We start from the raw sequence: 25418 nt of genomic DNA on the forward strand, positions 1-25418 counted from the left end.
GCTTCCCGTGCTCACTCTGAAACCCCTCCGTCATACGGGAGACAATTTTTTATTTAACCGCTCTGGCGTAAGAGGGTTAATAGAGGTGGCAACTGCCCTGATGTCATGGGCTTTAGGGAATGATTCAGGGTTTGCTTGTTTAATGAAGTAAAGGATCTGCTGCCTAATTCTTTTTATTGATATAGTGCCACCTTTCTCCCTCATAAGAGTGGGCCTGAGGACCTAGAGGATGTCCTAGAACAGAAAGGGCTCGTAAGGTCATCACTGGACAAAGAGAAGGGTCTTGAGGAAGAGGGATGACTTTCCAAGGGGTCCACCTCATTAAAGGATCCTCATTTTTAGCCAGAAAACTGCGATCCGGGGAAAGCAAAACTTCTCCTGAAGGGAGGAATTCTACATGTCCCGCATCTCTGGAAAGAGCCGACAGTTCTGAAATTCTAGCTCCTGAGGCTAGACTCAGTAAGAAGAGCGTCTTCCTTAGTAGCATTATGAATGAACAAGAAGAGTTGTCAGTGTCTGAAGCCAGTTTGAGGACATCATTCAAAAACCATGATACTGAACTAGGCCTTTTCGAAGGTCTAAGTCTAGTACAAGCTTTCGGAATAGACGTAAAGTAAGAGTCTGTTAAGTCTATTTGAAAACCAAATTGAAAGATGTTTTTCTTTAAAGCTGATTTATTAGTGGTAAAAGTGCTAGCTGCTAATCCTTTTTCAAATAAAGATCTGAAGAAGGATATAGCTGAATTAACTGTCATGGTTGTGGTGTTTGTTTCTCTCAGGAAAGATGCTAACTTTTTAAACTGCAGCATCATACTGTCTCAAAGTTGACTCTCTCTTATCTGATTCTAAGAATAGGATATTCTGAGGATCGATATTTGCAATCTTTTTTAATTTTTCTGTAAACTTCATGAAGTCCATAAAGTTAGGGTTTTGAGAATTCCTGAGGAAGCGAACACAGTCCTCATTTGTACTGACTGAGATAGTTTGGGATTGGGAATCCGTCGAGGTCGAAGACCCAATTCCATAAGCAGAGGGTACCAGTTGCTCTTGGACCAGTCCAGGGCTACTAGAGCTACTTGTCCCTTGAAAGTCCTGAGCTTGTTCAGTACTTTCAAAAGAAGATTCACTGGAGGAAAGATGTATAATATTCTTCCACCCTGATTCCAATCTATGGACAAGGGCGTCTATATATGGCATATGCCAGAGGGTCCAGGTTGGGGGCCACATTGCAAGGGAGCTTGGTGGTTCGCTTTGAGATGCGAAAAGATCTACTTGGAGACCGGACATTCCGGCGTATCCACTGGACGACTTGTTGTCCAGGGGACCACTCTGATTCTAGTGGAACTGATCGAGACAGGGCGTCTGCTATCACGTTCCTTACTTCCTGCTAGATGGGTGGAGGATAGGTGCCATTTGTACTTGTTTGCCAGGGAAAAAAATGGGCTACCATGACATGGTTCACATGTTTTGATTTGGATCCTCCTCTGTTGATGCAGTGTACCACTACTGCACTGTCAAAGACCAGTTTTACATGAGAGTTCTTTGCTGGAAGAAGCCTCTTCAAGGTGAGAAATACTGCCATAGCTTCCAATACGTTTATATGGAGCTGGCAGAACTCGGGGTGACCAAGTTCCTTGAACTTTCTTGAATTGATAATATCCTCCCCACCGCTTAGCGAGGCGTCTCTGTGGATGATCAACGCCAGAGGAGGATATTGAAGAGGAACTGACTTGGACAGGTTCTTTGTCTCCGCACATGGACGGAGATGATTTCGAAGAATCTGCGGGATTACTGACAACTGTCCCAAGATTTGGCATTTGCTCTTGAGCGCCAAACTCGGTTATGTCTTTCAGTCTTGCTTTCAACAGAACATCTGTAACCGACGCAAAAACTGGAGTGAACCTAGGATCCTTTCCTAGTTTCTCCTTGACGCTCGTTTGTTCTTGAGGGAATTGCCTTACTGAACTTGGCTATTTCTTTCCTTTTGTCCACGGGAATGACAGATTGTGAGAGGTTAAGTCCCAATGAATGCCGAGCCATTGAAAACGAGACTCCGGAGTGAGCCTGGACTTTGTCCTGTTTGTTATTTGGAACCCTAGGTGTTCCAGAAATTTTGAAGTACCTTGTTTGTGGGCTCTGAGGCATTCCTCGACGGTTGGCGCCCAAATCAGCCAATCGTCGAGGTATGCTACTACCATTATCCCTTGTGATCTCAGTTGTTGTACCACTACTTCTGCTATTTTCGTGAATACCCTGGGGGCTACATTCAGCCAAAGGGATCACTTTGAAAGAGAATGCCTGGTCTCCCAGCTTGAAGCCTAGGTATGGGCGAAAGTGTCTCGCGATTGGGATATGATAGTATGCGTCTGTAAGATTGATAGAGGTGGTGACGGCCCCCACGGGGAAGTAAGGTCCGCACCTGCGAGATTGTCAGCATTTTGAACTGTCGCAACAAATGAATAAGTTTAGCCGGGACAAGTCTAAGATATTCTTCTTTTGATGAGCCTTTCTTTGGCACGCTGAATAAGCTTCCTTGAAACTTTAAATGCTTGACTCTCGACACTACTCCTTTCTGAAGGAGCTCCTCTGCGTAATCTGCCAATTCCTTTGATGGTAGTTGAATGAACGACTTGGGTGGAGGGGAACCTTTGATCCAACTCCACCCCCAACCCTTTGGACACAATGCTCTGTGCCCAGCTGCTGAACCCCCACCTGTGGCGGAAGAGGAACACCCTCCCTCGTGCCTGGGAGATCTCCACTGCTGTTGTGTGGGGGTGAGCTCCACGTCCTCCCCACGGAAGTGCTTACCTCTGCTGGTAGCTCTTCCTGCACCTCGCTGCCGAAAGGCCCCTCTGGCCCTGCTTTTCCCCTAGTGAAACCTGTTGAAGGTTTGAAAGCTTGGCCTTCAAACACTGGGTTGAATGCCGGGGAAACAGTTGTAAGAGGTCGAGGGCTGACCTTGTGGGACAACAGAAGAATGGTTGACTTTGTCCCTTTGCTGCTGCCAGTTGTCCTGGCTGAGAAAACCGGAAACAGCTTGTACAAAGTGTTGCTGCTGTTGTTTCTTTAGCTTCTTGGAAGAAGAGGAAGAGTTCTCCGGGTTTCCTCTTACCAGAGAGACCCCAACGAGCTCTGAGGCTTTGGTTAAGCCTCGTCGCCTCGTGTTGAACCTCGTTAACTACCGATTCGGGGAAGAGGTCCGCCCCCCAGATATTGGAGGAAAGCAACTTATTCGGTTTGTGACGAATAGTTGCTTCCTGAAGGACATGCTTCCGGCAGTTCCTTCTTGCCAATGCAAACTGGTATAGGTCAGCTTGTACCGTTTGCGTCTGTAACTTGGCTAGGAGCTTAAATAAAGGCCCCCGTACCATAAGTCAGAGCAGCCACTTCTGTCATAACCAGAGTGTTCAGTGTCCTGCCCAGTCTGGTTCTCGCCTCAAACTCTGCCTGAATGAGGTTCTCCGGCAACCCTGGGTAACCTCTCACCGAACTGCTCCCATGGCACAGTGTCCGGCTTGAGTTTGCCTACCGTAAAAGTTGCCGGTTAGGTTCTCCCACAGATCTCCAAATGCAGGGAAGAGTGGAGACTTTAGGATCCGATTCCCTTAGCTGAGGAAGGGGTTTCGTCCTTCATAATAGCCTGCAAGGTGCTTTCAGCTATCTTGGTCTAAAGGGGAGTGGGTGTCTCCTCTGTGGCGAAGATAGTGAAAGGACTCTTGAATGCCTGGAGTCTGGTATTTGTGCAATCCCAGTCCTCCAGACAATGTAGCCCATTCCCTTTGTGCGTGATCCGGCTATACAGAAACTGTTTCCTTCCTCTTATCATCTCTATTAAGGCTGTCTCCGTCAGCCTAGCGTAACCCATGAAAGGGAGGCTGTAAGCCGGCTGGATGGAACTCGAAGTCCTCGATCCTTCGAGTTCCATAGTCCGGGATAGAGATCATGCCATCCTTGTAGGGCGCATAGGCTTCTACCCTCCAAGGATTATTCATAGAAAAGGAAGGAAGGTGTTATAGTCTGGTAACTGGGCAAGTCCAGCTGCGTCTGCTACCGGGGGGTCGGCCTTAGGTGCTTGATTCAGGCCTGCCAGACGATTCTCCTGGTCGGACATTCGTTCAGTCAGGTTCTGAATCGATTGTCCCGACTGGTTTAAAGAGGTGGAGATTTGAGCAAACATTTGCTCGAATCTCGTGCTCATTGAACCAACCAATCTCCTACTTGTTGCATGACTCCTGCTGTAAATGCAGCAGGATCGAAGGGAACCAGATGTACTGGGGGGCCCGGGCGGGAGGAGTCACCAGGAGGAGTTACGGTAGCCACCGGAGAAGGTACTGGCCGCACAGGAGCGCGGGCCTTCTCCTTAGAGGACTTGTGCCTCTCAAGACTTGGGGCCCTTCTTCGACCCCTTCCCTGCGAAGAAGAAGAAGAAGACTTTGCCTTTTCTCTGCTCCGGGATGGGAAAAGCCGGAGACTTACGAGAGGTGGAAGAAGACGACGTCTTTTTGGACGACGTCTCTGAAGGGTCTTCTCAGATCCCGTAAAGCCCTGGAAGGATGAAGAAGAAGGAACAGGGGAAGAAGATCCAGAGGCACCCAAGGGAAGCCCTTGGGCGCCCAACAAACCTACCTCAACTAATAAATCCTCCTCGCACCTACCGTCATGGCTCTTATGTTTAAGGTCCAAGGTTGCTACGTCCGCCACGATGTCCTGGCCTCCTTCTCCAATTAGGGCTTGTTCCACCTGCTGTTGAATGCTCGCGATTGTCGGAGCTGCCGCGGTGGGTTCCACATACCCCGTCGACTTCCCTCCTGGGAAGATCAGGACAGCCAACTTCTTATCTAGCATGTACGGCTGTCCCTTCGGCGCGTTCTTACCGAAGCCTCCCACCCAGGTTCACAGGATAGCCTGCACCCGATTTCCTTGACGGCGGCAGCCTGGAAAAGAGGGTCGTTGTAGTCCTTACAACGAAGCCCCGAGGACGGATCATCAGAAATGATAAATATGACTATATTAACATTAAGATATATGTGACAGTATATGCCATGTAAGGGACGAACCTGACACCGGTATATACTTACTCCGTCCAAAAACTGGCTCACCAAGTCGTAGCAGATGGTACAAGCCTCGTGATGCCAGACAGTCAGCTCACCATGCACAGGTAGCGCAGGGAGCGTGAGTCCTGCAGACCTCATGTCCGCAGGGGTCTTGGAGGACGGCATTGCACCCCGCTCCTGACAGTTAGTAGCCTGTAAGTGAAAAGATACATAAGTGTCACATACACTCACAGGGCTACTGTGATACTCCGTTGCATGCGGAGTAGCTTAAAGATACTGGGCATAGTCCACCCCTGCACTCCGTGTGGAAGAAAGTCTATGACCTAATAAGCTGGTTGGGAACTCCGGTGTACACCGGAGAGAAGAGTATGATCCAACCAGATGTTTTCATACACCCATAATAAGTTTCAGGAGTAGTACACCACGCCGGAGAACGGGAGAGGATGCCCTCTACTTAAATTAGGAGAATTTATTTACATTAATGTGGAGCGTGTAGCTCCGCCGTAAAAACCCCTCTGACAACTAGAGGAGCGCCCGGATAGCAAGCAAGCGCTCTGCCGGATGACGCAGGGGATACGTAAAATAGGGAAAGCATAAAGGACCAACTGATATCGTTCTCACTCTGGTTAGAGCCAGCTACCCTCCCGACAATCGAAGGTACACCCGGATAGTAGCAGGTGCTCCGTCTGCTGACGAAAGGGTAAACAAAACGGAGAGAAATCAGACCCAAGGTACGCCGGAGAGGAACCGAAGCGGCCGGAGGGGGGGTGGCCAAACCCCCGCCCCCGACCACGCCGGAGCTCCCCCAGAGCCCGAGAAGACAACTTGCAGCCACCAGTGCTCCCAGCTGTCCCCAAAACTCCCATGACCCCCGGCTGGGAGGGAGAGGGGAGAGGTGCTCGGATGGTTGCCATAGCGACCGTAAGCGAGCCAGGACAGACCCCCCCCTTCCGCTTGGGGAGGGAGGGAAGGGGACTGGGACTAGGCGACCAGAGGGACCACGCGATCACAAGTGGACCAGAGGTGATTAAAGCAACACAACCAACTAGCCTAGTGACCACATGGACTAAAGGACCAAGGGACGATATGCAACAAAACGGTAGATAGACCGAAAAATAATGCAATAAAACCGCCTAGGATAAGCTGGTCGCCCTAAATGCTAACCCGATATACAGAATATATGATAAATAAATAAAACCTTTTACATGGTAAGAGAGAGTGAGAGAGAGGACACGAGTGAGAGAGAAAGGGATATCCAGGAGAAGAAGGCTAATCCCCTAAGGAACAAGCCGACTACTCAGAAGCTAGCCTTAGCCTACACGTAAGAGGGAGGCCAAGAGCCAGGATGCTGGACCAGAAGAAAATAAAATAATCACTCTAGTGCCTATCCACCTAGACAAAGAGACATGCATGCATGAACTAAGATCAAAGGTATAGGCTATGAATTCCCTAAATACGATGTAAAAAGATAATAGGAACTAGTGTAGCACGTGAGAAAACCCATGAAAAAAAAAAAAGGTAAATCTAGGAAAGGGGTGTCTGTATAGAGGACCGAAAAATCTAACCGAACACGAGGCGAGCTGTGGCCGCATGTGCCAGACCAGGTGCCCATTTCAGACCTAAAAAACGGTAATAAAGGGTCCCTGGCTGACAAAAACTAAATCCAAACCTTTCGGGTTACTTAACTTAGCTGCGGCGATAGCTGCGCGTTCCATGGTTGAGATAATCCAAAGAAAAAGGGCACAAAAGCACAGAGTAAAAGTGACACGTGTTACCTAGATCAGCTAACAAAAAGGATAGGGATTTTGGTGGGGAGAATTCTAAATGGCAAGAGGTTCGTGGTAGTGGTCTCACTCGCCCCAGATACCATACCGACACCCTCTTTTTATTTTTTTAGGGTGAGTGAGTCAGTCATACTGACACCTCCTGAAAATGAAAATTTTTTCTCTGGTATGTGTTAGCATCATTTACCCTAGAAATAATGAACTTAAGGATTATTCACGCAGCGACACGAACTGAGCCCAGAAAAATATATTTCTAAATTACACATTTAACAAAATCAACATCAAAAATCACATTTTGCACATATATAGTTATGTCGCTAACTTTTTCAATCTATGCACCGCTTTTCTGGAAAACTACTAATGTGTGTGTTCAAATCTCGAATTCTAAAAACTGTACGGCATGGAACAAAATATTTCAAAATTTTGAAGTTATTTGGATGTGACTGCTAATTATATCCGTTAATTTAATTATTGCTCCTTTTAAGGCTGTTAAAACATTTTCCTCCCATGGTGAGAATCAAACATCTTATCCATACATTTCAAATGATCAGGAACACTAGGTTTCATTAGTTTCCCCCCACTAAAACTTATGGCTCCAATCTTTGTCATCTTTCTTTGTTACTTTTGCTCCTAAATGTTCCAGTTGTGGAACTTAAGAGCAATAAACCTGCCAACATATCGCAAACCCTATTCTTCTTCTTCTTCTTCTTCTATGGCATCTTCCCATGTTTGTTCTTCAACTTCCTGGCTTTGAAGTCATCACTGTGATCATCCTTATTAAATACTGGTAAGCAAAATAAAATTGCTGATATACTGGGTTCTTTCTGAGGGAATTTCCTTCGTCTTCGAATGATGCGTCTTGCTTGTCAGGAACGTGGGAAAAGGAAGCGGATGTTACATTTTCACTGTTGCAGTTTTAAATGTTGCTCTTTGAGCTTACAAGGGTGCTGTCTTTTCCTAAACGGTTGGCTCTTGAGACAATGTTTAAATGCAACTGGTGATGGGGGCTGATCGTATGCTCCCATTTGACTTTTTGCAACCAAAAAAGTGCCCCAACCCAACCTGATTAGTCTGTAATTTAGAGTATACGTCATGCCAAGTTTTTATTTTGCCATTTTCAGCAAGTTAGACAAGGATAGAGCATTGTACTTTTCTTCACTTTATTTTGCTAGCGGTTCTATTCATGTCTTGAAAGATTTTGTCTTGCATTTACAGATTTAGTCACATAAGTATTTCTTGATGATTTTCTATCTGTTGGCAGTCGAGAATAAAATGGATCAAATATCCATCAACAAGCCGAATGAAATGGCTTGTAATTTTCCAGCCCTTCTCTTCAAATACCTGTGTTTGTCGAAGTGATCAAAAGATTTATAAGTACTTTGGACAGCAGTTGCACGGCAAGTTTAACTTTCATTCGTTGCATACCTATAATAACATTGATATGTTTTTTCAAGAAAGTTATAAGCTGTCCAAAGATCACTTCATTCCTCTTTCTTAGCTCTCTAACAGGACCATTCTGAGCGTACGTACTACATACAGTTGCCTTAAAGTGTTCCTTACCACATCCCCTTATGTTTCATGAAAGTGGTCTGGTAAACACAGCAATGATGCCTGTTTGTCTTGTAACGACAAACGTGAATGGTTGAGATATTGGATGCCAATGCTCATATTTTCTAATCATACTATAGACAATGTTTTTAATAATAATAATGATATAAGAATAATAGGTTACAGTACCAGTGAATTAAGTTGTTAAATATATAGAAAAATCGTATAGTAACAGAGCAATAAAAATAGCAATGGTAGAAAAATCATATTCAGTCCTTATTAACCATAATTGTCAACCTTTGTTCCATTCAGGTGTGGCTGCTGCAGGTGTTTGCTGCGATCATATTTTTGTCCATGGTTAGATCCATTATTTAATGTCAATTCAGGACCCTCACTGATAACGCCGTGTCTTCGTGGGCGGCGACGCAGCGATATTAGTGAGGGTGTGAAACAAGTTGTTGAAATCAAACTAAGTCAAACTAACTGTTTCAAATATCTCATTCAATATTTATAATTTCCCTCCACATGTGACCTGACAAAACATCAAGAAGAAATCATCAATTGTGATTCTCATTTTTATGAAAGTAAACTCACGATGATCATTTGCAGAATAGTGAGGTTTATACGAGTTCATGACAACTGTGGTGGTAATTTGAGAATTCATCGGTTGTCAAAAAACCCACTTAACGACGGAATTACCCTGAGTAATGTGAATTAAGTGCTTTGTAGGCATTTCACTTTTAATACTGAATATTTACATCTATACAACTAGCAATTTGACCTTGCAACCAGACGCACCTTCAAAATGGGTAGATATATAGAAAATAAGAGCTGGATTGAGTTGCTCTTGCTTTCAGTATTCATCAGGTTTTGATTTTATTTCTTTACATTTAACTTAAATTATTCAATTTTCCCCATCATTTGAGCTGGTCCTTGGTCATAATCATTGCTAAAAAGTAAAACACCCAAGATTTTTGTGATTATAATTGAGTTTTCTTTATTAAAAGCAGCTGGTTTCATCAATGAATTTATAGTAAATATCTGAAAACCATGTAGTATTACACACTTGTCATGTTCAGTGTTTTTCACAACCATAATTTCGTATTAGCCTTTGTTATAGGACTCAAGCAATACAGATTGATTGAAGCTATATGTTCTTTTTTTGTCAAATTTCCATTCTCTTAACATTCCTTACATTGAAAAAGAAACCACAAGGTTACTGAGTATAAATTGTTTGCTTGTGAGAATTAATGTAGTATTTTACTTAAACTTGAGTACTTTCAGGCCTTGACTGTTGGCTCTTTCTCAAGGAATATGGATCACTACTTACTGGAGGCAGCATTGAAATCTCCAGGAACACAGATAACTACTTACTGGAAGCAGCATTGAAGTCTCCATGGATGTAGATAACTACTTACTGGAGGCAGCATGAAGTATCCTGTAGGAGACTTCAATGATGCTTCCAGTAAGTAGTTATCTATATTCATGGAGACTTCAATGCTACTCCCCAGTAAGTAGTGATCCATATTCCTGCTTATCTTCCTCTTTCCATTGATGCATTGTTTCGTAAACTGTCCCACCTCAGAATTACCCATCTTGATTAGCTGCATGTTGATATATTTACCTGTCTAATAAGGGTTGAGTAGTTGTCCATCTTTCTGGAGACTTCAATGCTGCTTGCTCTTCAGTAAGTAGTAGTTATCTATCTATTAAAACACATCAAATATATTGCGGCTTCAGATTAAATCATCGAGGACATAGAACCCTAGACTAAGTTAATGAGTTATTCGATGAATGTCCTGCTCAAGACGTAGGCCTAGGACAAGGTCGGAAGAATCTGGCCTTTTAGTATCGAAACCAATGACATACATTATATAAATTGTGGCCTCGGCCTAAATTTTCTAGGGCTGAAGACAGAGACTATGTCAGTGTCAGTCATCTATTCCGATATCAGACATAGGCCTAGGCTAAGGTCAGAAGAATCCAGCCTCGTGGTCTCTACACTACCTTCAGTGCAGTGTGTGTGTGTGTGTACGTAAAACGTCTTTCACTTCTTATATGTATGTTTGGTTGGCGTTGACCTGCTTAAGATGTTTATGATTGATAGGAAAAGCACCAAAAGAAGGAACAAAAAGTTTGTGCATCCTGTTGCTTTACTTTCATCTTTTCATTAAATTTATAATCCTGAGCTGTTCAGAAAGCTGTTTATCTGCAGTTATAAACAAAAATATTCAATAGGTTGTAACGGATTTCTTTCCTTCGGAAGGAAAATTAAACGGGGAAAGGGAAATTAACAGGTTAATCATTCGTAGCAGCCTTTTGGCTACCACGTCAATGGCAACACTAAGTTCTGTTAGACCTAAAGTACTGCTGCTTTCTGATCATGAGGAGAATGAATGAGTTAGGTATTATGACCAAACCAAAACCCCCTCCCAAAAAAATCGAGAACAAGAAACAAGATATTAAAATATCAAGGGTTGACCTTTAACAAACAGAACTTATTAGACTGCTGTTCCAGAACTTTGTAAAAGAGGGGAAAGAATGGTCATGTGACCGTTGAAATATTAGGATTACTGATTTTTCCACACCACATCTTGTGAGGAGTGACACCTGGGAGGTGCAGGGATACCTTAGGATGGATGGAGGGTGGGACTGGAGGATAAGGATGGGGGCGGGGAGTGGCTGGAGAATCAGTAATGGGGGGTGGGGGAGCGGTTGGTTAAACGGACTCTCATTTAATTGATCCTGACGAGAAGGAAAGCAAAAATTGACACTGATGCTCTAATCAGGGAATGGTCAGAATAATACAAAGCTACAATGACTGGAATCAGAAACAATGAAGAAGAATAAATAACAATTATAGTGGATGTAGCCAACTGACCTATGTGTTCTCTTCAAGATTAGTTTGGAGCTCATTTTCACACACAAAAACTAATCAAATTCAGTTTCGGTTAAATTTTATGAAAAAAAAATTAATGGACAGGACGAAAAAATAGCAAAAATGTATCTTGGAGTCGTTGAACTGACAAATCCACGGGATCATAAATAGTCGACAAATTCGAGGCTGAAGCGACAAGAAATCCAGTCACGAATCCCACGAGACGAAAGGCTGAGATGAAAACTCATATCAACTGCAAACTATTCCTTTTTATCCACTCTTGGGTTGGTATATAAAGACCATCAGGGTATTTAACTCGGATGACTCGAGTCAAATACCGGCCAGAGAAATTTCCATCTAGGCTACTCTGGTGAGAAGTGGCTCGAATAAAAAACAAGTACGAGTGACACACTGGATACATTAGTTCCTTCATACAATCTGGTGGTCTTATCATTTCCCGCAAAGCCTTCCATATCGTAACCTGTCAATGGCTACGTACTTGCCTTTAAATGAAATTGTATTTATAGCTCTTGGTATTTGCAGTTTATAATTTCATTACTTTATAAATATATGGATTGTGTAAATCCAAAGCGTATTTCCATTCAAATAACGTTCTGAAATTGACACCTAATAATGATCTACCATGAACAAAAGTAGGATCCCAGCAAATGCCTGCACAGCCACACTGAACTGGAAGAAGAAAGGTTGATGATTATTATGGTTAATAAGAACTGAATATGATTTTTACCATTGCTATTTTTATTGCTCTCTTTCTATACTCTTTTTCTATTTGTTTAACATCGACCCAGTTCAAATGTAATGTGAACTATTATTGGCATATCATTAACATATCATCTACAGTAGTGATTAGAAAATATGAACATTGGCATCTTATAGCTCGACCGTTCACATCCGTCGTTACAAGACAAACAGGCTTCATTGCTGTGTTACCAGGTCATTATCATGAAACAGAAGGGGACAGGGTAAGGAACACTTTCAGGCAACTGTACCATCCTTCAATATGAATCCATGGTCAAGAGAATTATTTCTAAAAAGCTTAACTAGATGGAAAGCATCCGCAAACACATAGTATTTACTGTTGTCCATTGGATTAATAAAGGACCTTCCTTTTGGGTCAGCGCTGACAAGACCTATACTCTTTGGACCCTGAGTTACCCAATATTAGCAAAATAGTAAATAAAAGAACAAAGCCTTTCATTGCGGTGATACACAGCTAACTTGAGGTAGAGTGAGGTAGCGTTTATATTTTTGAGGAATAAAGAATGAATGATTTTAAGTTATCAAGTTATCGTGCGTCGTGGTATTGTTAAGGAGAGAAGAGGCAGTGAAATCTTTATTATAATATGTACATAAAAGCAGTACCAATGCACATAAAAAAATTATATTTCACAATGAATTTAACAATGATAAAACATGAAAACAAATGCAACACGGTAAAAAGAAATAACGCTCGAGTCAGTGTTGAGAGAGAGAGAGAAACACACACAAACACACACTTGCTCGAGTCAGTGTTCGGTGCGGTGAGAGAGAGAGAAAAGAATGGCTCTGCTTCCCGTGGATTTATTAGCTGATCTGGGATAATTATTCACCCATCTCTTTCACTTACACTCGATCTGCCCAAATCACTTTTATTTTTGTTACGGTAAATACCAGTCTAGTGATAATTGCTTTTTACGATATTTTTACTGCTGTAAAAGTAACTCAGCTCTGCAATAAACAAACTGGCGCCGCTTTCAACGTTCTGCATGCCTTTGATTGTTTAAGTGGCTTCCTGTGAAAAGTTATTGTTTCTTTCTGTCCTTTTCTTGCATTCTTGACTAATTACTTATTTGTTTGTAAAATCTTCATGTTTGTTTGAAAAGTCTGCCGTTTGCTAACAGTAAGTTGATTTATTGTGGGACAATTAATTTATTTCGTGCACTTCTTAAGAACCAAGTGTACACACGCTGATTACTCTCTCCCAGACAATCGGACACACACACACACTATCGATTCCTTTAATTATCTTTGTACCTAATGTGAATAAATCTTTATTTTATCAACCTTTGCATACTGCAATCAATTCGGTTTACTCAAAATTTAGAAAATTTTCCTTCACATAACGTGCTGTTTCATTACTTTTTTACACTCTAAATTTAACTTTGAAACGCAATCAAGTGTTAATCAGTCGAGCCTAGTGCCTGGCGAAGCTTCTCATAGTCTAGGTCTAAAATATTCCCTGATGAAGGACATTTCCGTTACCGAATACTCGAATATCTTGATGCTATTATTAAGGAATTCTGCCGTCTTGATCGTTCATTCTAATTAAGATTTAGACTGTTGCCAAGAACTATTCGTGTCTCTTACGTTAACATAATGCGGTGTGACGCTCCCAGGCGGGATCTTTCATTCCCTGCAGTATAAAATTTTTTGGAGGTTCCAATGCTTTGCAAGTTGCAGAGTATAAAGTGTCATCCTAAAATAGGCATATTTTTTGTTTCATTTTTATGAATAATTTTTTCTCGCGCTTTCTCTGTGTTGGTTTGTTGAGCTTTCCTTAGTGTTAAGTCAGAATTTATAGGTACTTGTTTTTGCTACTTTTTTTTTTTTTTTTTTTTTTAATAGTTTATCATTGATGGACGTATTCTACTCTGGAACCCTCTCCAAACTGTACCCCTGACTTCACTTGATGTCATAATCTTGTGTTTATAGCCCACATTACATAGTTCAAAAGCGGGACATTAATTTGGTATTTTTGGGAAATTCATTTGATGCCTGTCATCTGTCATTTGGCTTTTTTTTTTTTTTTTTTTTTCCTTGGTCTATCCAAGACATGCAGTCAGAGTCTATTATGCTAATACCAGTGACAGCCAGTGTACTACTGGCACAGAACCTCTGGCTGTAGCTGGCTTTTCATTCCCTGTGCTGTAGTCTGCTTCTTTAGTTTACTTCTGATGTTCTTGACTTGGTCTGCCATATTACAAATCTTTGGGATTTTCAACTCCAAAATTCTAAAAGAAGTCAAAGAACAGTGTCTCGATGGCTTTCCATGACCTACGTAAAAGCCGTGTGTTGTACTTTATGAAATGTGTAGAATATCTTCGAGTTTGTCCATTGTGCTCATGTAAGTTTAGATACATGAAATATTCTCATCCATTTTAATCATGTCTTTCTACACTTTTAGGGTGATGGTGCTGGATCAAGGCCAGATCGCTGAGTTTGACTCTCCGTCAGCCCTCTTGAAAAGTGTGGATTCCTTGTTTTACAAGATGGTCAAAGATGCAGGGATGATCTGAACATTGATCGATAGATTTTGATCTGTTTTAAAGTCATGTTATTTATAGATGAATAAAAATTGGAGATATTCTCATGATTTTCTTTCAAAATTAGTGTTTAAATTAACATTGTCCCAATAAATACTGTTCTTTTAAGAACAAAACCTTTGTTGCAGGCCCTTTGAGAATCTAGAAACACAGGTTGCTATGTTTAAACTAGTTTAGAATATAATTTTTTTTAGAGACAAGCCAAGTCAAATATAGAGTACAGAACATCGAGCTAACCAAAAAAAAAAAAAAAAAAAAAATGAAAACTCCCCTTGCAATCCAAATTAAAATTACCATTTCATAGGAGAATGAAATCGGTGCGTGGGGACTGATGTCTGTATCATAAGCGCCTCAGCGGTGTGGTTGGTATGGTATTAGCTTCGCACTTAGGTGGTCGCGGGTTCGATTCTCGGCCATTTCATTGAGGAGTGAGAAATGTGTATTTCTGGTGATAGAAGTTCACTCTCGACGTGGTTCGGAAGTCACGTAAAGCCGTTGGTCCCGTTGCTGAATAACCACTGGTTCCATGCAATGTAAAAACACCATAAAAAAAAAAAAAACGAAAGGGACTGATATCACATTTTCTATAATATTGAAAGTCTTCTTAACATCATAGACTTTCAGCTGGCATTAGATACTTGCGTGTTTTACAAGCGCTGTGAAAATAGAAAACGGGGTCAGAGGTGGCTAGTCTGAAATAGCCTTTTAACGGTCATAAGCCTTTGTTAGGTGAGTCATGTAATGTAGTGCATCAAATAGTAGGAGATTTTCTATGTATCAAATATGAGCTCTTACTTTACTTGCAGAAATGGTTTATGTTGATTAATGAAACGACAATTTCTTAAGATATAATTTATTGAATAAATACACATTAAAACAATAAAATAAATAATTAACAAGAAACAGAATTATCATGAAACCCAAAGGTGTACAGTTATAGGGTCAGGTACCAGTAACCCGGACCTATTTAGTGAAATAGGTAAAGCAGTGAGGTAAGAAAATCTTTGTGGATTGTTGTACTGAGGTCAGTAGATTTAGAATTGGCGTGGAATGAAGACAGTTTGGACATCTTCCTGTCTTCAGAAGTCTTGAAAGGAATGTATAAAGTACATTCAGAACCAGCTGTTGTGTGTGGAATAATTCTCCATGACAGTTTTGGGAACGGTTTCCCAATCTTAGGTGGTTGTACCCATATCAGTGCAAAATATTAGTCATTGGGACCCAAATATAGGCAAAATCTGCTTAGCACCTAATAGATTGGGATTCATATGGTAGTGACATCAGAAGGTCGCCTTGAATTATTTTTTACACTAGACGGATCAAACCAACCATGCTCGTGTAAGTGAAATGGAGTATAAGCGCTAATGCTCAGTATTTGTAGTCGCTCCAGACATTTGTTACTGGATGAGGCCAGCCTGAACAAATGCTAAGCATCTCTGTGCGATGAAGGAAGTGACGATGCTACGAGGTATTCCTGGTTCACTGAGAGCATGGCACAAATTATGATAAAAGTTGATGATCCCCAAAGAAGCGTTGGTATTATTCTCATGCGACTGATTTGATTGGAAACTATCAGATCCCACCAGACCAAGTTTGTTCCTAGGTTGATGGTCAGCTTGTGGTGCATTCGCCGGAAGTTGAGCGGCAAAAGAGAAAAGATTCTCGAAACTAGGAGCCTGTGTGGTGGTGGTAATATATGATGGAAAGCCTGGTACATGTTGGTAAAGGTTGTGTGTTTCCATTTGACTTTTGGCAGCTGATAGGTAATTTTGAAGTTTTTCTCCTAAAGTATTACCAGGATGCGTATACTTTAGGTTGGGAAAGATTGGAGCTGTTCTTATGAGTACATTAGGTGGTGGTGTGGGACGTAACCTCTGGGGAGTGTACCTGTTTTGAAGCCACTCTGCACTGGGAAAATGTTGCATACTTCGTAAAGCTGATTCTGTAATTCCAATCTCCTGCTGGTGTTCGGAATGAGCCGTTCTTTCTTTTAATTGGTTTCTGTCTGAATTTGGCAGTGAGCTCACTTGGAATGTCTGCATGTACTGATTAATGTCAGACTCACTGTTAGAGTTTACATCGAGTGGTATTGTGTCCTGAGCCTCAGCAGTCCATTTAGAAAGTGCCTGGTCGTCATCCAATAAGCCTGAATGATTTGACGTGTGATTACTCATATTGCTCAATGCCAAGTTATTAATTTTACTATTGTTTTCTTGACGTACAATTTCTTCTGTTATACCCATTTCCGTGTTGTTTGCTGACAACACTGATGAAGTATTTACTATGGAATCTTTGCTGATGGTAAGAATTTCATTTGCAGAAATAATCAGTGTCTTATTTCTATTTTCAAATATGTACTTAAAGAGGCTTTCCAGTACGGCTGTTGAAGAGCTTGCATCAGGGTTCCTGAAGATGTCGTAAATGCACTTTGCCTCTTCAGTAATCTCTTCTGTATTTGTTCCATTGAGGTACTGGAAATAATTATCTATAAATTCGACAGTTTTTTCCGGTCTGATGATAAAGTGTCGAATTCCTCTTCTCCGTCTCTTCCCCAGGAAGCCGGCTCCAAATAGGGGTGTCAGAACAGGAATGGCGAGGGCAGCCGTCGTCCCGGTGGCCACAATACCCGCCAGGAAGAGAGCGCACGCAGTGTTCTTGAGACACTCCTGGATGCTGGTGTAACTGGAACCACCTCCACCACCTCCGCCTCCGCCTCCAGCCCGGACGGGGAACGGAACTCCTGCTGGCAGGATGGTGTTTCGGAAGGGTGGGTTAATTGTGAGGAGCCGCTTGGTACAGATACTGGTGTGGTGCTGGTGGCTGGGCAAAGAATGAGTGCAGGGTGTCTATGCTGTCGCCGTGAATTGCTGGAACGTAGGGATCATTAGGTCCGAGGAATGGTGGCGTAGGGTCAGGCTTCTTCAGGACTTGAGCCTGGAGAATGCTGGCAAGAATCAGATCTTGAGAGCTGTGTGTCGTGGCATCGTTCACGTAATTCTGGTGGCCCTCCTCGGCTGGGTTTTGGTACCGATTATTGAATGCGTTCACGAGGGTTTGATACGTTTCCAGCTGTTGTATTTCTTGGGGGGTTAAGTGAGAGACAGAAGATGGCGTGTTTTGTAGTGTGCTATCAAGAGAGTTGCTGTTATCTAACTCTGCGTGCCCAAATGGCTTGTGCTTGTATCTGTAGTCAATAAAGAGATGGTCTGACATTTTGTAAGGGGAAGTGAAGTGGCTGTCGGCATCACACTTTGTAAAAGTGTCGTCTCCGGAGATATTGTGTTCGGTGATGGTTTTCTAATATCACCAGGTTTTGTAGTATTGACAGTATATGTATTCTTCAGCTCCAAGATGTCTCCTGGAGTGTCTTGTGGATGAGGAGCGTTGTCTGGATTTACCACTTGAAATGTGGTGCTAGTTGGCAGCTTCGTGTTTTGTTCGGCGGTAAGTGTGTGAGTCAAGTCTTTCGATTCAGACAACAACATTTGCTTGAGTATGAGTTGACTGAGCAAACTATTGTAGTCATTCTGGCTTTGGGATCCTGGCCAGGAATTGAGAATACTGGCAGAATTGATTCTGGGATTGCTTGTCATGGTCCCCGTGTCATTCGGATTCCCATTTCTCTGGAATGCTTGCATGTTGAAACAGGGAAGGTTTTTTTTTATGAGATCTGATTTCACCCCAGTTGTCTTTCATCGAGGGAATAGTCACGTTTAGTATCGGACTGTTGGTTGGCAGTGAAACCAAACTGATTAGCATAAAGTGGCAGGCTGCCAGTACCAAGAGGTCGAGTACGCGCTTGAACTTGGAGTTGATCGAAAGGATTCACAACCGCCGAGTCGGCAAAATGGCGTAACTGTGGGATGTTCTCGCCAACGGTCGGTTCTTGGTTGCCGTTAAAGTATAAAGGCGGTTGTTTATTATGTGCAACCCCATTAATAACTGCTTTTGTCTTGTTGTCCTGATTCATCAGAATGGTCAGAATTTGTAGGTTAGTCAGGATGTCAGCTATGTCAGCTTGGTGTTGGTGCGTGGAGACTGCAGACCCACTCGGAACGTGGATGTTCACGGTGTTTGACGTGGGTATGACGGTAGCCGCTGTAGTTGGTACATTGGGAAGGTGTTGCAGATTTTGGGGGGAAATTTGACCTCTTAGAATTGCCAAGCTTTGACTCTCTGTCAGTGGAGAGTCTTGACTTGTCAAGGGCAGAAAGGCAGGTATTGGTGTGGCAGCTCCTGGGAGTGGGGCAGGCTGTAACATGTCATGTATCATCGCCTGGGTATTGGTTGGTTGGTGCTGAACGAATCATGGACTGTTGCCCTGGGAAAGTCACTGGAAATATGTTAGAATGATCAGGGTTTTGTTGGCCTTGGGTGTTAATGTTTCCATTGAGGAATTCCCCTTCGTGGAAATGTTGATCTTGTCGACGTAACAGTTCCACGAGAGTAGAAATGTCGGAGGTGTTTACGAGCAGTTTCGAGTTGATTCTGAAAACGGTTCTCTCTGTAGTAGTAGTACTTGATTGCCCTGGATTGTGTTGGTGATTGTTGCTTGGGACAGAAGGGTGGAATGTACTTGGTATATTCGGGTAAAAATGTGGCTCAGAATGCATGTTGAAGGACACCAGCGGTGATTGCGGGTGAGTCGGCTGTCCGGTAGTAATTGAAGCGTTCCTCTGATGTTGCGCGGAGCCTGGACTAGAATTCCCCTGGAAGTTACCTTCTATGTGGACAGCGTTGCCATAGTTGATAGAGGGAGGATGTGCCTGATGTTGATTAGGCTGCCTTGGAGTGGAACTACTGCTGGTTTGCTGCCCTCTGATAGATGCCCTGCCTTGGGTATCCGTGTATTGTAGGTTCGTGCGGCACCTGCCACCCGCTGCGTCTTCGCCTTCTTCGCAGAGTGGTATACTGTCTCCGCGTTCAGGCCGCCGTCCCTGACGAATGTCGGGTAGATGTTGAAGGTGGCCTTGCCTGCAGTTGGGATGTTTCCACTCCTGGGGAAATTAGAGTTCGAATTCACCAGATAATCAAAGAGCGGGTCGGACTGGATGTTCATGGCGAAGCCGTCTTCTGCGTGGCACGAGGAGATGCTCCTCAGGAAGAGGACGAGCAGGACCCTGCCTGCCCATGATAACTGCATTTGGAAGTCCCTGAAAAACCAAAGTCACATATTTTAGAGAATTTACCAAGAACTAAATAGGCATTTTGTGTCTGGTGTTTTCAGTAATGAAGATCAGCAATGCGAGTAAGATGTTGTAGTACATTTTCTTACAGTCTAATCTGCAACTGAGCAGAACAATTTATCCAGTTGTAAATTTGTGATTTACAAGACTTTGACAGATTGAGGATAAAGCTTTTAAGAAGAATATCAAGAATGTCAAGATAGACTACGAAATGGCACCATAAGAAAAATGGATTGGATCTCTCTCTCTCTCTCTCTCTCTCTCTCTCTCTCTCTCTCTCTCTCTCTCTCTTCTCCTTCCCGTTTTGGAGGTATATATTGAAAGCTGATACTGTTCGTTGGGATACAGTTGCATTAGAATATATTTGAATGTATTTTAAAGCATTCCTTGAGGTAAATGTATTTAATTATAATCCAGGGACTGTTCTTGAAATTTTGGAATATCTTTTTGGTGACTGGGGATAATTTTTAGTTTACATCTTCGGCCCAAGAGACAAAATTGGCCATCGTCGCAGAATTATATTTAAAAATTTCCTGAAAATCTACTTAAATATTTAGATATTACAAGTCTGTGAAATATACTTGAATATATTTACTTTAGTTATTGTTTAAAATGCAGTCCTAAATATTTCAATGCAATTGTAGACCATACTTCAATATTTCGAGAACGACCAGTCGTCTTCGAGATATATTTGAATATATTTACCTCGATGAATGTTTAAAATACATCCAAATGCATCATAATACAAGTACGGACCAGTAAACATCCTCGGCCTATTGATATAAACGCCATTCTTTCAATATATACCTCCAAAACAGGAAGTAATATTCAGGAATACTATGAAGAAGAATAAGGAAGAAGATGATGTGTGACGTCACAAGCGAGTGAACTTCTTCTATCCCGTCTATAGCTACGATGTCCGTTTTACCACCCAAACTTAAGTTTCACGTCCCAGGGCAATGGTCCTCTCTCTCTCTCATCTCTCTCTCTCATCCTGATCTCCTTAGGGTGGATTAAACAGTTGAACTCTCCTCTCTTCTCTCTCTCTCTCTCTCTATCTCTCTCTCTCTCTCACCGTGAATACAGGATTTAGTACTGTACGTAGAGTAGTTTATTGTATAAGTATATTCAACAAACCTCTCTCTCTCTCTCTCATCCTGACCTCCATAGGGTGGATTAACAGTTTAATTCTCTCTCTCTCTCTCTCTCTCCGTAGCGGTGAATATATACAGAACAAGTGATACAGTTAGCGTTAACTCTGTGTGTGTGTGTGAACAGGATTTAGTACTGTTGCGTTGTCTATTTTGTTTTTAACTATTTAACGAACCTCTCTCTCTCTCTCTCTCTCTCTGTAGCGGTGAATATATAGAACAAGTGATAGTTAGCGTTAACACACACTCTCTCTCTCTCTCTCTCGTAGTACTACAGTAACTAGACTAATAATTGTTCAACTGAAACCGTAATGTTTGCCGGACCTTCATCTCCCAAAACTCACGTTCGAAGCAGAAAGCTTAAATAATTAAGTCACGTAGGTACCGCTGTTAATTAATTAAAAATAATTTCGGTGTTATCTTCAATTCATTGCATTTAATTATATACGCAAATGGTGATGAATTATAGACATATTTTTTAATCGTTTTGAAAATATTTTTATTTTTAGGAGTCATCTGGATGATAGATGAAATTGGTACTAATTGTTTGTTTTCTTACTTTGGTTTTTTTAAAGGTTTTCGAAAAAAAAACAGTTTATTTAAACAGTTATACGTGAGACACACACACACACACACACACACACACACACACACACACACACACACACACAACGAAATATGAACAATTCCTCTTCTGTACAAAAAAATCTAAAAACAATATAAAAAAAACACCCAGTATTACCTTAACACCTTAAAATAAAAATAATAATAATAATAATAATAATAATAATAATAATAATAATAATAATAATAATAATAACTAGCACCCTTACTTAATCAATAAAAATCTCCTAACCTGGTGACGTACGCCGTTGTCGAAAAGTAGGTGAAGGTATTTTGGCCCCCAGCGAAGATATGGCCCTCCTGGTCCGTCGGTCCACGGGTCAAGTAAGCGGTACCCTCCTTCTTCTTCGGGCGTCCTGTGCTAGACTGATGGTCCTTGCTTGCTGTGAGAACTCTCTCTCTCTCTCTCTCTCTCTCTCACCTTTGAGAGATGTATATATTCACTTCTCGTGTATTGATATCCTGGATGTAATGATGTTTGCGTTACGAATTTTAAAGAATCATTTTGTCTTTTTGTTGATATTTTGTTTCATTGTCTGTATGTATATGTATATATATATATATATATATATATATATATATATATATATATATATATATATATATATATATTAAATATATATAATTATTATTATTATTATTATTATTATTATTATTATTATTATTATTATTATTATTGAAAAAGAAAACCACAAATTCAATTTGTATCTTGTTTTACTTCTAAGTATTTACATTTAGTTTTACTCCACACTTAGAAGTAAACAAGATACAAATTGAATTTGTGGGTTTCTTTTTCAATCTTCAGAAGAAAAACTGAAAGAAGTTTTTGTTTGGTTCATTATTATTATTATTATTATTATAGGTGTTAAGGTAATAATGAGAGGGTTTTAATATTAGGGGAATCTTGTCTTTAGGTTTGTGTGTGGTGTGTGTGTCCCTTACGTATAAACTAAATGTTTAAATAACTTATTTTTCATTTCGAAAAACCTTTTAAAAAACTTAAGTAAAAAAAAACACAATTAGTATCAATTTCATCTATCATCCAGATGACTCGTAACAAATAAATAAAAGGAGTTTTTTAAACGATAAAAAATATATAAAAAGGAGGTGCAGTAAAAACGAATGAAAGGGTTGCAGCTATGTCCACTGACTGGCACTAACCCAGTTCGGGCCTGCAGATGGGTAAAGCACAAATGCACAGCATTTCTTGGTGAAGAAAGTCCTACATTGGATACTTTTAACATAACATCATGATAAATAAGTAAAATTCTGCCAGAAACTGCGCCTTCATTACCTCAAAATTGGCCCAACACACCCTCACACACACACACATACTTGCCTCTAGGTTTTTTTTTAATGGCTGGGAGGAACATAAGCTTTTTAGAACAAATATAAACAATGGACTGGTACTATTCCAAAGGTGGTCTGGTCATTTCTGAGGGCCTCAGAAGCTGACAGGATTATGAAAAGGGTGTGGATATCATTCTTAAGAGTAGGAGAGATGAGCCTTGTGGATGAGAACCACAGAAAAGAAGTAATTTAAGATATAGTTGTAAAGGTCAGACATTATTAAAAATATATCACCTAAAAACTATGAGAAATCGTGAATTTCATCTCCAAACTCCTAACCAAACCTATCAACTAGCTACCCTCAAAATTAGCAGAAAAAACAGTAAAAATATAAGGAAAAAACTTTAACAAACTGAACCTAATCTAACCTCTAGACTAACCTCACCTCACCTAACCTGCTAAGGACCCCTCTTGTAAGGAAAACGCCTTTTCCCTATTTTCATTGTATCCAATCATCAAGTCGCGTTGTTCTTACATCCATCCGATAGAGCGTTCCGCGGCCTTTCCGCCGATGTATAACACATGCAATTCCATTAATTGTACGCCATAAATTATTGTAAAAGTAAGAAAATGTAAGAAAACACAAATCTACTGTCTCAGTCATTTCTGTTCAGGGTGCGAGTCTGTACTACTTATCAGTGCCCAGCTACCTGTCTTAATCTCTGGTCCTCGCACTCTCTTCCCCAAGAGAACCACCCCATCCAAGAACTACCATAGTAGCAGATCGAATTATACCTTTCACAAATGTAGGTAGTTCTCCCTTATTCTGACTTGGAATCTCATTCCCGAAATGTAATGGGTCTCTGTGTATATCAAATACTGAAGAATTCCAGATGAAAATAACTTCAGCAGAAACCTCACCCAATCTATCCTAAGATATATGTCTTCTTGTATTGCAAATCAATGCAAGTGACACACTCTGGAGATGTTATTCAATTATTCCTCTTTCATCGTTCCAGATTTTTGCTGTTGCTGCATCCCACTATACTCTATTATTTTCATCTGTTTATCCGCCTGTGGTGTTTTCGCATGGTAACACTGCATCCCATGCTTTAAATAGTTACGCTGTGTAAGTTTAAGGTAAATAAAAGGATATCTGGGTGTATATTTGCAACTGAAAAGTGTTTTAATAATTTACTGTTTGCAAAGTTACACCGTTAATATGCGAAATAGGATATTATTATAAATGTGAATGTGAGCTGAGTGTAACTATCTAAAGCCTGGGACACAGTGTTACCAACTTACCATACGCAAACACCACAGGCGGGTGGACAGAAGGAAAAAAAAAAACCGAGTATAGAAGCATACATACCTCTCTAAGGACAGAGACCTATTACATTTCGGAAATGAGATTCCAAGTCAGAATAAGAGGGAAAACTGCCTACATTTGTAAATGGTATAATTCGATCTGCTACTATGGTAGTTCTTGGATGGGGTGGTTCTCTTGGGAAGAGAGTGTGAGGACCAGAGATTAAGACAGGTAGCTGGGTATTGATAAGTAGTACAGACTCGCACGTGAACAGGAATGACTCTGAGAGAGTAGATTTGTGTTTTCTTACATTTTTCTTACTTTTAAAATATGTTAAGGCGTACAATTAATGGAATTGCAAGCGTTATACATCGGCGGAAAGGCCGCGGAACGCTCTATCGGATGGAAGTAAGAACAACGCGACTTGATGATTGGATACAATGAAAATAGGGAAAAAGCGTTGTCCTTACAAGAGGGGTCCTTAGCGGGTTAGATGAGGTGAGGTTAGTAGTCTATAGGTTAGATTAGGTTAAGTTTGTTAAAGTTTTTTTCCTTATATTTTTACTGTTTTTTTTTTCTGTTAATTTTAATGGTAACCTAGCCATTTTAATGATGTCTTGATTACATCTATATCTTAGATTACTTCTGTTCTGTGAGAACTCTGTAGTTCTCACCCACAAGGCTCATCTCTCCTACTCTTAGAATGATACCCACACCCTTTTCACAAGCCTGTCACATTCTGAGTCCTCAGAAATGACCAGACCACCTTTGGAATAGCACCAGTCCCTTGTTTACATTTGTTCTAAAAACGCTTATGTTCCTCCAACCAGCCATTAAAAAAAAACCTAGAGGCAAGTATGTGTGTGTGAGGGTGTTTTGGCCAATTTTGAGGTAATGAAGGCGCAGTTTCTGGCAGAATTTTACTTATTTATCATGATGTTATGTTAAAAGTATCCAATGTAGGACTTTACTCACCAAGAAATGCCGTGTATTTCTGGCTTGACAATCCTGCAAGCCCCGTATGGGGTTAGTGCCGTCAGTGGACCTCATGCAGTGGACTATATGCATTACTTGAGGTTCTTTGCAGCATGCCTTCGGCCTCTAGCTGCAACCCCTTTCGTTCCTTTTACTGTACCTCCTTTCATATTCTCATTCTTCATCTTACTTTCCACCCTCTCCTAACTCTGTGAAGTTTCCATTTCAGCGCTGAATGACCTCATAGGTCCCTGGTGCTTGGCCTTTGGCCTAAATTCTATATTCAACTCAACTCTA

General features: G+C 41.3%; 1 pseudogene; it reads left to right on the plus strand.

The window, feature by feature from the left end:
- Positions 1–14601, plus strand: part of LOC135204638 (multidrug resistance-associated protein 1-like) — a 93792-nt pseudogene extending 79191 nt beyond the window's left edge.
- Positions 14602–25418: the final 10817 nt, after the last annotated feature.

This window comes from Macrobrachium nipponense, chromosome 47 (genome assembly GCF_015104395.2).
Source record: "Macrobrachium nipponense isolate FS-2020 chromosome 47, ASM1510439v2, whole genome shotgun sequence".
Classification (NCBI taxonomy): Eukaryota; Metazoa; Arthropoda; class Malacostraca; order Decapoda; family Palaemonidae; genus Macrobrachium; species Macrobrachium nipponense.